Raw genomic sequence first — 14,422 nt, 5'->3', positions numbered from 1 at the left:
ACCTACAGGGAGATAGACCCAGATTCGTGACAGCAAAGAAATCTGGAACTGCGCAGTAATCCAAATCTAGTACTTACTTTTCTATCAAAGACTTTACTTGGCACAGCAAAACATAAAACTAAGATAAGGAGTGGTTGCTACAGTAGTAAACAACTTCCAAGACACAAATATAAAACAAAATACTGTAGTAAAAACATGGGTTGTCTCCCATAAGCGCTTTTCTTTAACGCCTTTCAGCTAGGCGCAGAAAGTGTATCTCAAGTAACATCGAAGGATGAAGCATCAACATCATAATTTGTTCTAATGATAGAATCATAAGGTAACTTCATTCTCTTTCTAGGGAAGTGTTCCATACCTTTCTTGAGAGGAAATTGATATTTAATATTACCTTCCTTCATATCAATAGTAGCACCAACGGTTCGAAGAAAAGGTCTTCCCAATATAATGGGGCAAGATGCATTGCATTCAATATCCAAGACAACAAAATCAACGGGGACAAGGTTATTGTTAACCATAATATGAACATTATCAACTTTCCCCAAAGGTTTCTTTTTAGCATTATCAGCGAGATTAACATCCAAATAACAATTCTTCAATGGTGGCAAGTCAAGCATATCATAGACTTTTTTAGGCATAACAGAAATACTTGCACCAAGATCACATAAGGCATTACAATCAAAATCTTTGATTCTCATTTTAATGATGGGCTCCCAACCATCCTCTAGCTTTCTAGGAATAGAAGTTTCAAGTTTTAGTTTCTCTTCTCTAGCTTTTATGAGAGCATTTGTAATATGTTTTGTGAAAGCCAAATTTATAGCGCTAGCATTGGGACTCTTAGCAAGTTTTTGCAAGAACTTTATAACTTCAGAGATGTGGCAATCATCAAAATCTAAATCATTACAATCTAAAGCAATGGGATTATCATCCCCAAGGTTGGAAAAAATTTCAGCAGTTTTATCACAGGCAGTTTCAGCAGTTTTAGCAGTTTCAGGTAATTTTGCGCGCTTTGCACTAGGAGTAGAAGCATTGCGAACACCAATTATTTTATCATGGATAGTAGGAGGTGCAGCAACATATGAATCATTAGCATTGCTAGTGGTGGTAATAGTCCAAACTTTAGCTACATTTTCCTTTTTAGCTAGTTTTTCATTTTTTTCTCTATCCCACCTAGCTCGCAGTTCAGCCATTAATCTTATATTCTCATTAATTCTAACTTGGATGGCATTTGCTGTAGTAGTAATTTTATCATCTAAATCCTCAGGTTTAGCAGCCATTTTATTAATTAAAGAAGATTGTGACGCAGACATGTATGAGATTCGGTTTTCAGCATCAGCAAGTTTAGTTTGTAACCCCGAGATCTCCCTATTCAGATTTTCAAGTTGATTCCCTATATTCTTCAACAAGGTAGATTGCTCATTCATTGTTTTAGTAAACAATTTATTTTTCTCATATTGTGATTGCATGAAGCTCTTAGCGGATCTTTCAATTTCCAACATCTTCTCTTCATTAGGTGAAACATAACTACCATGAGAATTACCATTAGCAGGATATGGCCTAGAATCATTATAATTGTTATTTTTAATGAAATTCACATCAACATATTCTTTTTGAGCAACCAATGACGCTAACGGAACATTATTATAATTAACATTAGGCCTACCATTTGCAAGCATAGACATAATAGCATCAATCTTATCATTCAAGGAAGAGGATTCTTCAACAGAATTTACCTTCTTACCTTGTGGAGCTCTTTCCGTGTGCCATTCAGAGTAATTAACCATCATATTATCAAGGAGCTTTGTTGCTTCACCAAGAGTGATGGACATAAAGGTACCTCCAGCAGCTGAATCCAATAAATTCCGCGAAGAAAAATTTAGTCCTGCATAGAAGGTTTGGATGATCATCCAAGTAGTCAGCCCATGGGTTGGGCAATTTTTAACCAGAGATTTCATTCTTTCCCAAGCTTGAGCAACATGTTCATTATCTAATTGTTTAAAATTCATTATGCTACTCCTCAAAGATATAATTTTAGCAGGGGGATAATATCTACCAATAAAAGCATCCTTGCATTTAGTCCATGAATCAATACTATTCTTAGGCAGAGATAGCAACCAATCTTTAGCTCTTCCTCTTAATGAGAAAGGGAACAATTTTAATTTTATAATGTCACCATCTACATCTTTATATTTTTGCATTTCACATAGTTCAACAAAATTATTGAGATGGGCAGCAGCATCATCGGAACTAACACCGGAAAATTGCTCTCGCATAACAAGATTAAGTAAAGCAGGTTTAATTTCAAAGAATTCTGCTGTAGTAGCAGGTGGAGCAATAGGTGTGCATAAGAAATCATTATTATTTGTGCTAGTGAAGTCACACAACTTAGTATTTTCAGGGTTGGCCATTTTAGCAATAGTAAATAAAGCAAACTAGATAAAGTAAATGCAAGTAAACTAATTTTTTTGTGTTTTTGATATAGCAAACAAGACAGTAAATAAAGTAAAGCTAGCAACTAATTTTTTTGTGTTTTGATATAATGCAGCAAACAAAGTAGTAAATAAAATAAAGCAAGACAAAAATAAAGTAAAGAGATTGAGAAGTGGAGACTCCCCTTGCAGCGTGTCTTGATCTCCCCGGCAACGGCGCCAGAAATTTGATTGATGCGTGTAGTTGACACGTCCGTTGGGAACCCAAAGAGGAAGGTGTGATGCGCACAGCGGCAAGTTTCCCTCAGTAAGAAACCAAGGTTTAATCGAACCAGTAGGAGCCAAGAAGCACGTTGAAGGTTGATGGCGGCGGGATGTAGTGCGGCGCAACACCAGAGATTCCGGCGCCAACGTGGAACCTGCACAACACAACCAAAGTACTTTGCCCCAACGAAACAGTGAGGTTGTCAATCTCACCGGCTTGCTGTAACAAAGGATTAACCGTATTGTGTGGAAGATGATTGTTTGCAGAGAAAATAGTAAAACAAGTATTGCAGCAGATTTGTATTTCGGTATTAAAGAATGGACCGGGGTCCATAGTTCACTAGAGGTGTCTCTCCCATAAGATAAAAGCATGTTGGGTGAACAAATTACAGTCGGGCAATTGACAAATAGAGAGGGCATAACAATGCACATACATGACATGATAAGTATAGTGAGATTTAATTGGGCATTACGACAAAGTACATAGACCGCCATCCAACCGCATCTATGCCTAAAAAGTCCACCTTCAGGTTATCGTCCGAACCCCCTCCGAGTATTAAGTTGCAAAGCAACGAGACAATTGCATTAAGTATGGTGCGTAATGTAATCAATAACTACATCCTCGAACATAGCATCAATGTTTTATCCCTAGTGGCAACAGCACATCCATAACCTTAGGGGTTGTCTGTCACTCCCCAGATTCACGGAGACATGAACCCACTATCGAGCATAAATACTCCCTCTTGGAGTTAAAAGTAAAAAACTTGGCCGAGCCTCTACTAGAAACGGAGAGCATGCAAGATCATAAACAACACATGTATAATAACTTGATAATTAACATGACATAGTATTCTCTATCCATCGGATCCCGACAAACACAACATATAGAATTACGAGATAGATGATCTTGATCATGTTAGGCAGCTCACAAGATCCAACAATGAAGCACAATGAGGAGAAGACAACCATCTAGCTACTGCTATGGACCCATAGTCCAGGGGTGAACTACTCACTCATCACTCCGGAGGCGACCATGGCGGTGTAGAGTCCTCCAGGAGATGATTCCCCTCTCCGGCAGGGGTGCCGGAGGCGATCTCTGGATCCCCCGAGATGGGATCGGCGGCGGCGGCGTCTCGGTGAGGTTTTCCGTATCGTGGCTCTCGGTGCGGGGGTTTCGTCACGGAGACTTTTTATAGGCGGAAGGGCAGGTCAAGAGGCGGCACGGGGCCCCACACCACAGGGCCGCGCGGCCAAGGGGGGGCGCGCCGCCCTATAGTGTGGCCCCTCCGTGGCCCCTCTTCGTCTCTCCTTCGGACTTCTGGAAGCTTCGTGAGAAAATAGGCTCCTGGGCTTTGATTTCGTCCAATTCCGAGAATATTTCGTTACTAGGATTTCTGAAACCAAAAACAGCAGAAAACAGCAACTGGCACTTCGGCATCTTGTTAATAGGTTAGTTCCAGAAAATGCACGAATATGACATAAAGTGTGCATAAAACATGTAGGTATCATCAATAATATGGCATAGAACATAAGAAATTATCGATACGTCGGAGACGTATCAGTGGCCGTTTACCTCAAAGTTCACGGCAGGAGCTTGTCCCTCAGCTAGCCTGGAAAACACATGAGCGCTGCAGCACGTTGATATCATTGTGTGTTCCTGTCATGCCAAAAAGCATGCTAAATCCAGAGGTCATGGTCAGCCACCGCCTCTAGAATGACACTGCACTCACCAGTATGCCCCCTGTAGATCCCCTGGCCAAGAAAAAGGGCAATCCTTCCAGCCTCAATGCATACAGTCAATGCTTCTGAGCATCCCAGGAACTCGTGCTTGCATTTTTTTCCAGGATCCGAGCTGTATTATCTGCCCTTGGTGCTCTCAAATAGTCTTTAGCAAACACCGCTATGACGGCTCGGCAAAACTTGTAGAGAGTTTGTGAACATGTCGACTCCGCCATCCATAGGTAGTCATTGGCTGCATCTAGATGAGCACCGTATGCAAGACAGCGCATTGCAGCAGTGCACTTCTGAATTGAGGTGAAACCCCACAAACCTGTGCAGTCTTGATTGGCCATGAAGTAGTCGTCGTACTCCCTGACGCCGTAGACAATCTTCATGAAGAGATCCTTGTTTATCCTAAACCGGCACCGAAATTTCTTCGCAGAATGAGTGGCGTCGTTGGCGAAGTAGTCAGCGTCAAGCAGCATTGCGCCAGCTTGACGATGCCGGTTGATGTACCTCCTCTTGCCTGGCTTTGAGCCGCCGCGCCGAGGCACGATAAACAAAGGCTGGCGAACACGGATCAAACTCGTCAGAATCAGCTGCTGTTGTTGCCACCGGAGAGCCTCAGCGCTCTCCATGAACAGTTGCAGCATCATCTCGTCGTCGCTGTCTATCGCGGCAATCCGACGAGCACCTTGCGAGCGGGGCGGTTGTGCAAAGGTTGCGGCGAGCTCTGATCCTAGCGAAACAGCGGTCGCCGGTCAAGGGGGTGGCGGCCGTGTCGATGGACGGCGGTTCCTGGATAGGCGGCGGTGTCTATTGCAAGCAGGGGACGCGACGGGGACGGAGACGGTGGAGATCTAGAGGGGTGGGAGTCTGCTCGGATGTGGGTAGGAGGTGGAGAAAGCGGTGCGTCTGGCTACCAGGCAGAGCCTACGCGTATTTTCTGACGTTCCGCGAGGCGTCGACGCGCCCGGTCCGCGCCTCTACGAAGAGGCCGGCACGGGTTTGCCGGCCCTTTTATTGGGCTCGAAAACTAGCCGACGCTTTTTAGGCGTTACCGGTGCGAGCTCAAAAACTACGCCGACCCTTAAAACGCTATCGAAGCTGCTACGGGACGTGCCAGTAGAGATACTCTCAGTGCATGTACTCGACGTCACAAGGCTAGGTAGCTAGACGCAACAAGTTGTTGCCAACAAGGCAACAACCCGAGAGAAAATTTGATTCTTGGATTTTGGATCGACTGCTGGCACCTTTGAGCTGCCGGTGTTGTGCATCAGCGGGGTGGCGACGAGGAAGACGAAGTCGCAGCCCTGGATGGCTGGCTCGAAGGTGACGGCGTCGTAGATGTCCGCCTGGAACAGCGTCAGCCTCTCCGCCGCGCCGGGCAGCCCCTTGAGCAGCGCCGTCTTCTTCTCGTCACCTGCAGCCCGATCGAGGGCGCGTCCGGCCATGACTGAAAGTCAGGAAGGTCGAAGAAGGCACAGAGAAAATTCGCCCAATCTATCGCTCGATCGATGGCGAGCTGTCTACGGTGGCATGCATGCGCGGAGAAACTTGACAGATACCGATGTTCCGTATGGTCGCATGGACGGCGCAGCCTCTGTCGAGGAGCTTCCTGACGAGCCAGGAGCCGATGTAGCCGGCGGCCTCGGCGCGTCGCGCACTGCTCCGATAGCTATATACGAGTGCGGTGAACCACACCCAGCGGATCGACCTGCTTGGTCACGGTGGTAGCTTCGAGGAAATGCTGGAGCACGTACGTGTCAATCTGTCAATCACCACTTATTAGCTTTTTTTTTTTGAGACAAACCACTTAGAGCATCTCCAGTCGCGTCCCCCAAACCATCCCCAAAGTGATTTGGGGCGCGCCGGACAAAAAAACGTTCCCAGCCGCGCGCCCCAAAGCCCTTTTTTGTCCGGCGCGCCCCGATACGGTGTCCGGCGTCCCGAGCTCGTCCCCGTCCCACAGGGGACGCAACGAAATGAGAGGCGAGGAGGCGCGGGGCCGACCCGTCAGCGGCTCGGACGCTCAACCGCCACATACGTAGCGACGGTGCAGTTGACAGGAAGCGGAACCGTCGCATTGGCAACCGCGTCGACGACGCGCCAACCCCGCCGGAATGGAGCGCCGACTCCTCGGAAGAGCAACCGCTGCTTTCTTCGACTTCTGCGCCGCCGTTCATCCGCGCTCAATAAGACCCGTACGTACGCCGTCATTCATCCAAGCCTCCATCCGACACCTCCAGAGATGATGAGCTACATCTCCAGCTCACGTCCGACACCTCCAGCGAGGGAAAGCCTGCTGGCTGGCGCCATTGGTGGGACAAAGCCAGGACGCCGAGCAGCGGCGGCGATTCCCCGCCGCCAGTTGACAGCGAGGAGGAATGGCTGGGCTGGGAGGAGGAGGAAGAAGAGAGCGAGGCCGCGGCGGCGGCGGTGGCCCGTGCGAAGGCGAAGGCGGCCAAGGCGAAGGCTGCCAAGGCTAAGGCCGCCAAGGCCAAGGCCAAGGCCAAGGCGCAGCCGACGAGCACCGGCGACGACGACGCGTCGAGCGCCGACACCGCCTCTTCGGAAGAGGTGACGAGCAGGAAGCGCCACCGCGATGACGACGACGAGGCGGGGCCATCAGCGAAGAAGAAGAAGTAGATAGTTTATATGTATTTAATTATATTTTTTCGAAGTTTTATATATAATTTGTTTATGTTCAACCGATTTGAAATATTATTAAATAGTTTCTTTCTAGCCAAAAAAAATACTTTTAATGTTTGGGGGCGGCGTTTGGGGGACGCGGCTGGGGAGCGACGTCCCCCAAACGCGGCACGAACAAAACACGTCCCCCAAACGCTCGATCCGGCGCGGTTTGGGGGACGGTTTGGGGGACGCGACTGGAGATGCTCTTATTAGCTGCAGATGAGACTACTCACAAGTCACAAGTGACGTTCGATCGTAGGCCTCGTCTCGCCTCACGACAGCCCGCACGCGACGCCGTGGCTGAAACGCCAAACAGAAACCCGCGCAGCAAAACGTGCTTGCTCCCGAAAACCACAAACATTTTTTTTAAAACGGAGGCAAAAGTTTTGCCTCATCCATTAATTAAGAAGAAAATGCACAGTTTTTAGGAAAAATCGGGCGAAAACCATACAACAAGACACCACGGGGCCATGCCCCCACGCGCCACGCCACAAGGGCAAGCCCACACAAACCCACAACTGATACAATCAGGCAACACACTCGCCCAAGACTGGCTAGCCATCCAACCAAGCCGGAGAGAAGACGCCGTGCCTACTATGAGAGGAGAAGACACGGGACACTCCAATAAAGCTGAAGAAGAACTGATACGTCTCCGACGTATCGATAATTTCTTATGTTCTATGCCATATTATTGATGATACCTACATGTTTTATGCACACTTTATGTTATATTCGTGCATTTTCTGGAACAAACCTATTAACAAGATGCCGAAGTGCCGATTGCTTGTTTTACTGCTGTTTTTGGTTTCAGAAATCCTAGTAACGAAATATTCTCGGAATTGGACGAAATCAAAGCCCAGGGGCCTATTTTCTCACGAAGCTTCCAGAAGTCCGAAGGAGAGACGAAGAGGGGCCACGGAGGGGCCACACTATAGGGCGGCGCGGCCCCCCCTTGGCCGCGCGGCCCTGTGGTGTGGGGCCCCCGTGCCGCCTCTTAACCTACCCTTCCGCCTACAAATAGCCTCCGTGACGAAACCCCCGATGCCGAGAGCCACGATACGGAAAACCTTGCCGAGACGCCGTCGCCGCCGATCCCATCTCGGGGGATCCAGGAGATCGCCTCCGGCACCCTGCCGGAGAGGGGAATCATCTCCCGGGAGGACTCTACGCCGCCATGGTCGCCTCCGGTGTGATGAGTGAGTAGTCTACCCCTGGACTATGGGTCCATAGCAGTAGCTAGATGGTTGTCTTCTCCCCATTGTGCTATCATTGTCGGATCTTGTGAGCTGCCTAACATGATCAAGATCATCTATCTGTAATTCTATATGTTGTGTTTGTCGGGATCCGATGGATAGAGAATACTATGTCATGTTAATTATCAAGTTATTATACATGTGTTATTTATGATCTTGCATGCTCTCCGTTTCTAGTAGAGGCTCGGCCAAGTTTTTACTTTTAACTCCAAGAGGGAGTACTTATGCTCGATAGTGGGTTCATGCCTGCATTGACACCGGGACGAGTGACGAGAAAGTTCTAAGGTTGTGTTGTGCTTGTTGCCACTAGGGATAAAACATTGATGCTATGTTCGAGGATGTAGTTATTGATTACATTACGCACCATACTTAATGCAATTGTCTGTTGCTTTGCAACTTAATACTGGAGGGGTTCGGATGATAACCTGAAGGTGGACTTTTTAGGCATAGATGCAGTTGGATGGCGGTCTATGTACTTTGTCGTAATGCCCAATTAAATCTCACTATACTTATCATGTCATGTATGTACATTGTTATGCCCTCTCTATTTGTCAATTGCCCGACTGTAATTTGTTCACCCAACATGCTTTTATCTTATGGGAGAGACACCTCTAGTGAACTGTGGACCCGGTCCATTCTTTAATACTGAAATACAAATCTGCTGCAATACTTGTTTTACTATTTTCTCTGCAAACAATCATCTTCCACACAATACGGTTAATCCTTTGTTACGAGCAAGCCGGTGAGATTGACAACCTCACTTGTTTCGTTGGGGCAAAGTACTTTGGTTGTGTTGTGCGGGTTCCACGTTGGCGCCGGAATCTGCTGGTGTTGCGCCGCACTACATCCCGCCGCCATCAACCTTCAACGTGCTTCTTGGCTCCTCCTGGTTCGATAAACCTTGGTTTCTTTACGAGGGAAAACTTGCTGCTGTGCGCATCATACCTTCCTCTTGGGGTTGCCCAACGAACGTGTGAAATACACGCCATCAAGCTCTTTTACGGCGCCGTTGCCGGGGAGATCAAGACACGCTGCAAGGGAGTCTCCACTTCTCAATCTCTTTACTTTGTTTTTGTCTTGCTTTATTTTATTTACTACTTTGTTTGCTGCATTATATCAAAACACAAAAAATTAGTTGCTAGCTTTACTTTATTTACTGTCTTGTTTGCTATATTGAAAACACAAAAAATTAGTTTACTTGCATTTACTTTATCTAGTTTGCTTTATTTACTATTGCTAAAATGGCCAACCCTGAAAATACTAAGTTGTGTGACTTCACTAGCACAAATAATAATGATTTCTTATGCACACCTATTGCTCCACCTGCTACTACGAGCAGAATTCTTTGAAATTAAACCTGCTTTACTTAATCTTGTTATGCGAGAGCAATTTTCCGGTGTTAGTTCGATGATGCTTGCTCGCCCATCTCAATAATTTTGTTGAACTATGTGAAATGCAAAAATATAAAGATGTAGATGGTGACATTATAAAATTAAAATTGTTCCCTTTCTCATTAAGAGGAAGAGCTAAAGATTGGTTGCTATCTACGCCTAAGAATAGTATTGATTCATGGACTAAATGCAAGGATGCTTTTATTGGTAGATATTATCCCCACTGCTAAAATTATATCTTTGAGGAGTAGCATAATGAATTTTAAGCAATTGGATAATGAACATGTTGCTCAAGCTTGGGAAAGAATGAAATCTACGGTTAAAAATTGCCCAACCCATGGACTGACTACTTGGATGATCATCCAAACCTTCTATGCGGGACTAAATTTTTCTTCGCGGAATTTATTGGATTCAGCTGCTTGGAGGTACCTTTATGTCCATCACTCTTGGTGAAGCAACAAAGCTTCTTGATAATATGATGGTTAATTATTCTGAATGGCACACGGAAAGAGCTCCACAAGGTAAGAAGGTAAATTCTGTTGAAGAATCCTCTTCCTTGAGTGATAAGATTGATGCTATTATGTCCATGCTTGCAAATGGTAGGCCTAATGTTAATTATAATAATGTTCCGTTAGCGTCATTGGTTGCTCAAAAAGAATATGTTGATGTGAATTTCATTAAAAATAACAATTATAATGATTCTAGGCCATATCCTGCTAATGGTAATTCTCATGGTAGATATGTTTCACCTAATGAAGAGAAGATGTTGGAAATTGAAAGATCCGCTAAGAGCTTCATGCAATCACAATATGAGCAAAATAAATTGTTTACTAAAACAATGAATGAGCAATCTACCTTGTTGAAGAATATAGGGAATCAACTTGAAAATCTGAATAGGGAGATCTCGGGGTTACAAACTAAACTTGCTGATGCTGAAAACCGAATCTCATACATGTCTGCATCACAATCTTCTTTAATTAATAAAATGGCTGCTAAACCTGAGGATTTAGATGATAAAATTACTACTACAGCAAATGCCATCCAAGTTAGAATTAATGAGAATATAAGATTAATGGCTGAACTGCGAGCTAGGTGGGATAGAGAAGAAAATGAAAAACTAGCTAAAAAGGAAAATGTAGCTAAAGTTTGGACTATTACCACCACTAGCAATGCTAATGATTCATATGTTGCTGCACCTCCTACTATCCATGATAAAATAATTGGTGTTAGCAATGCTTCTACTCCTAGTGCAAAGCGCGCAAAATTACCTGAAGCTGCTTAAAGCTATTGAAAGCCGCTTGTGATAAAGCTGCTGAAATTTTTTCCAACCTTGGGGATGATAATCCCATTGCTTTAGATTGTAATGATTTAGATTTTGATGATTGCCATATCTCTGAAGTTATAAAGTTCTTGCAAAAACTTGCTAAGAGTCCCAATGCTAGTGCTATAAATTTGGCTTTCACAAAACATATTACAAATGCTCTCATAAAAGCTAGAGAAGAGAAACTGAAACTTGAAACTTCTATTCCTAGAAAGTTAGAGGATGGTTGGGAGCCCATCATTAAAATGAGAATCAAAGATTTTGATTGTAATGCTTTATGTGATCTTGGTGCAAGTATTTCTGTTATGCCTAAAAAGTCTATGATATGCTTGACTTGCCACCATTGAAAAATTGTTATTTGGATGTTAATCTCGCTGATAATGCTAAAAAGAAACCTTTGGGGAAAGTTGATAATGTTCATATTATGGTTAACAATAACCTTGTCCCCGTTGATTTTGTTGTCTTGGATATTGAATGCAATGCATCTTGCCCCATTATATTGGGAAGACCTTTTCTTCGAACCGTTGGTGCTACTATTGATATGAAGGAAGGTAATATTAAATATCAATTTCCTCTCAAGAAAGGTATGGAACACTTCCCTAGAAAGAGAATGAAGGTACCTTATGATTCTATTATTAGAACAAATTATGATGTTGATGCTTCATCTCTTGATGTTACTTGAGTTACACTTTCTGCGCCTAGCTGAAAGGCGTTAAAGAAAAGCGCTTATGGGAGCCAACCCATGTTTTTACCTACAGTACTTTGTTTTTATTTTGTGTCTTGGAAGTTGTTTACTACTGTAGCAACCTCTCCTTATCTTAGTTTTATGTTTTGTTGTGCCAAGTAAAGTCTTTGATAGAAAAGTAAGTACTAGATTTGGATTACTTGCGCAGAAACAGATTTCTTTGCTGTCACGAATCTGGGTCTAATTCTCTGTAGGTAACTCAGAAAATTATGCCAATTTACGTGAGTGATCCTCAGATATGTACGCAACTTTCATTCAATTTGAGCATTTTCGTTTGAGCAAGTCTGGTGGCCTAATAAAATCCATCTTTACGGACTGTTCTGTTTTGACAGATTCTGTCTTTTATTTCGCATTGCCTCTTTTGCTATGTTGGATGAATTTCTTTGATCCATTAATGTCCAGTAGCTTTATGCAATGTCCAGAAGTGTTAAGAATGATTGTGTCACCTCTGAACATGTGAATTTTTATTATGCACTAACCCTCTAATGAGTTGTTTCGAGTTTGGTGTGGAGGAAGTTTTCAAGGATCAAGAGAGGAGTATGATGCAATATGATCAAGGAGAGTGAAAGCTCTAAGCTTGGGGATGCCCCGGTGGTTCACCCCTGCATATATTAAGAAGACTCAAGCGTCTAAGCTTGGGGATGCCCAAGGCATCCCCTTCTTCATCGACAACATTATCGGGTTCCTCCCCGAAACTATATTTTTATTCGGCCACATCTTATGTACTTTGCTTGGAGCGTCGGTTTGTTTTTGTTTTTTGTTTTGTTTGAATAAAATGGATCCTAGCATTCACTTTGTGGGAGAGAGACACGCTCCGCTGTTGCATATGGACAAATATGTCCTTAGGTTCTACTCATAGTATTCATGGCGAAGTTTCTCCTTCGTTAAATTGTTATATGGTTGGAATTGGAAAATGCTACATGTAGTAACTCTAAAATGTCTTGGATAATTTGATACTTGGCAATTGTTGTGCTCATGTTTAAGCTCTTGCATCATATACTTTGCACCCATTAATGAAGAAATACTTAGAGCTTGCTAATTTGGTTTGCATATTTGGTTTCTCTAGAGTCTAGATAACATCTAGTATTGAGTTTTGAACAACAAGGAAGACGGTATGGAGTCTTATAATGTTTACCATATGTCTTTTATGTGAGTTTTGCTGTACCGTTCATCCTTGTGTTTGTTTCAAATAGCCTTGCTAGCCTAAACCTTGTATCGAGAGGGAATACTTCTCATGCATCCAAAATCCTTGAGCCAACCACTATGCCATTTGTGTCCACCATACCTACCTACTACATGGTATTTATCCGCCATTCCAAAGTAAATTGCTTGAGTGCTACCTTTAAAATTCCATCATTCACCTTTGCAATATATAGCTCATGGGACAAATAGCTTAAAAACTATTGTAGTATTGAATATGTACTTATGCACTTTATCTCTTATTAAGTTGCTTGTTGAGCGATAACCATGTTTACGGGGACGCCATCAACTATTTCTTGTTGGATATCATGTGAGTTGCTATGCATGTCCGTCTTGTACGAAGCAAGAGAGATCTACCACCTTCATGGTTGGAGCATGCATGTTGTTAGAGAAGAACTTTGGGCCGCTAACTAAAGCCATGATTCATGGTGGAAGTTTCAGTTTGGACACATATCCTCAATCTCATATGAGAATAATAATTGTTGCCACATGCTTATGCATAAAAGAGGAGTCCATTATCTGTTGTCCATGTTGTCCCGGTATGGATGTCTAAGTTGAGAATAATCAAAAGCGAGAAATCCAAAATGCGAGCTTTCTCCTTAGACCTTTGTACATGCGGCATGGAAGTACCCCATTGTGACACTTGGTCAAAACATGTGCATTGCAAAGATCCGGTAGTCCAAGTTAATTAGGACAAGGTGCGGGCACTATTAGTATACTATGCATGAGACTTGCAACTTGTAAGATATAACTTTCATAACTCATATGCTTTATTACTACCGTTGACAAAATTGTTTCATGTTTTCAAAATAAAAGCTCTAGCACAAATATAGCAATCGATGCTTTCCTCTTTGAAGGACCATTCTCTTTACTTTTATGTTGAGTCAGTTCACCTATTTCTCTCCACCTCAAGAAGCAAACACTTGTGTGAACCGTGCATTGATTCCTACATATTTGCATATTGTACTTGTTATATTACTCTATGTTGACAATTATCCATGAGATATACATGTTACAAGTTGAAGGCAACCGCTGAAACTTAATCTTCCTTTGTGTTGCTTCAATACCTTTACTTTGATTTATTGCTTTATGAGTTAACTCTTATGCAAGACTTATTAATACTTGTCTTGAAGTGCTATTCATGAAAAGTCTTTGCTTTATGATTCACTTGTTTACTCATGTCATCACCATTGTTATGATCGCTGCATCCACTACATATGTTTACAAATAGTATGATCAAGGTTATGATGGCATATCACTTCGAAATTATCTTTGTTATCGTTTTACCTGCTCGGGACGAGCAGAACTAAGCTTGGGGATGCTTGATACGTCTCCAGACGTATCGATAATTTCTTATGTTCTATGCCATATTATTGATGATACCTACATGTTTTATGCACACTTTATGT

The sequence above is a fragment of the Lolium rigidum genome, chromosome 7 (genome assembly GCF_022539505.1).
Source record: "Lolium rigidum isolate FL_2022 chromosome 7, APGP_CSIRO_Lrig_0.1, whole genome shotgun sequence".
Taxonomy (NCBI): domain Eukaryota; kingdom Viridiplantae; phylum Streptophyta; class Magnoliopsida; order Poales; family Poaceae; genus Lolium; species Lolium rigidum.
Note: the sequence above shows the minus strand (reverse complement) of the source record.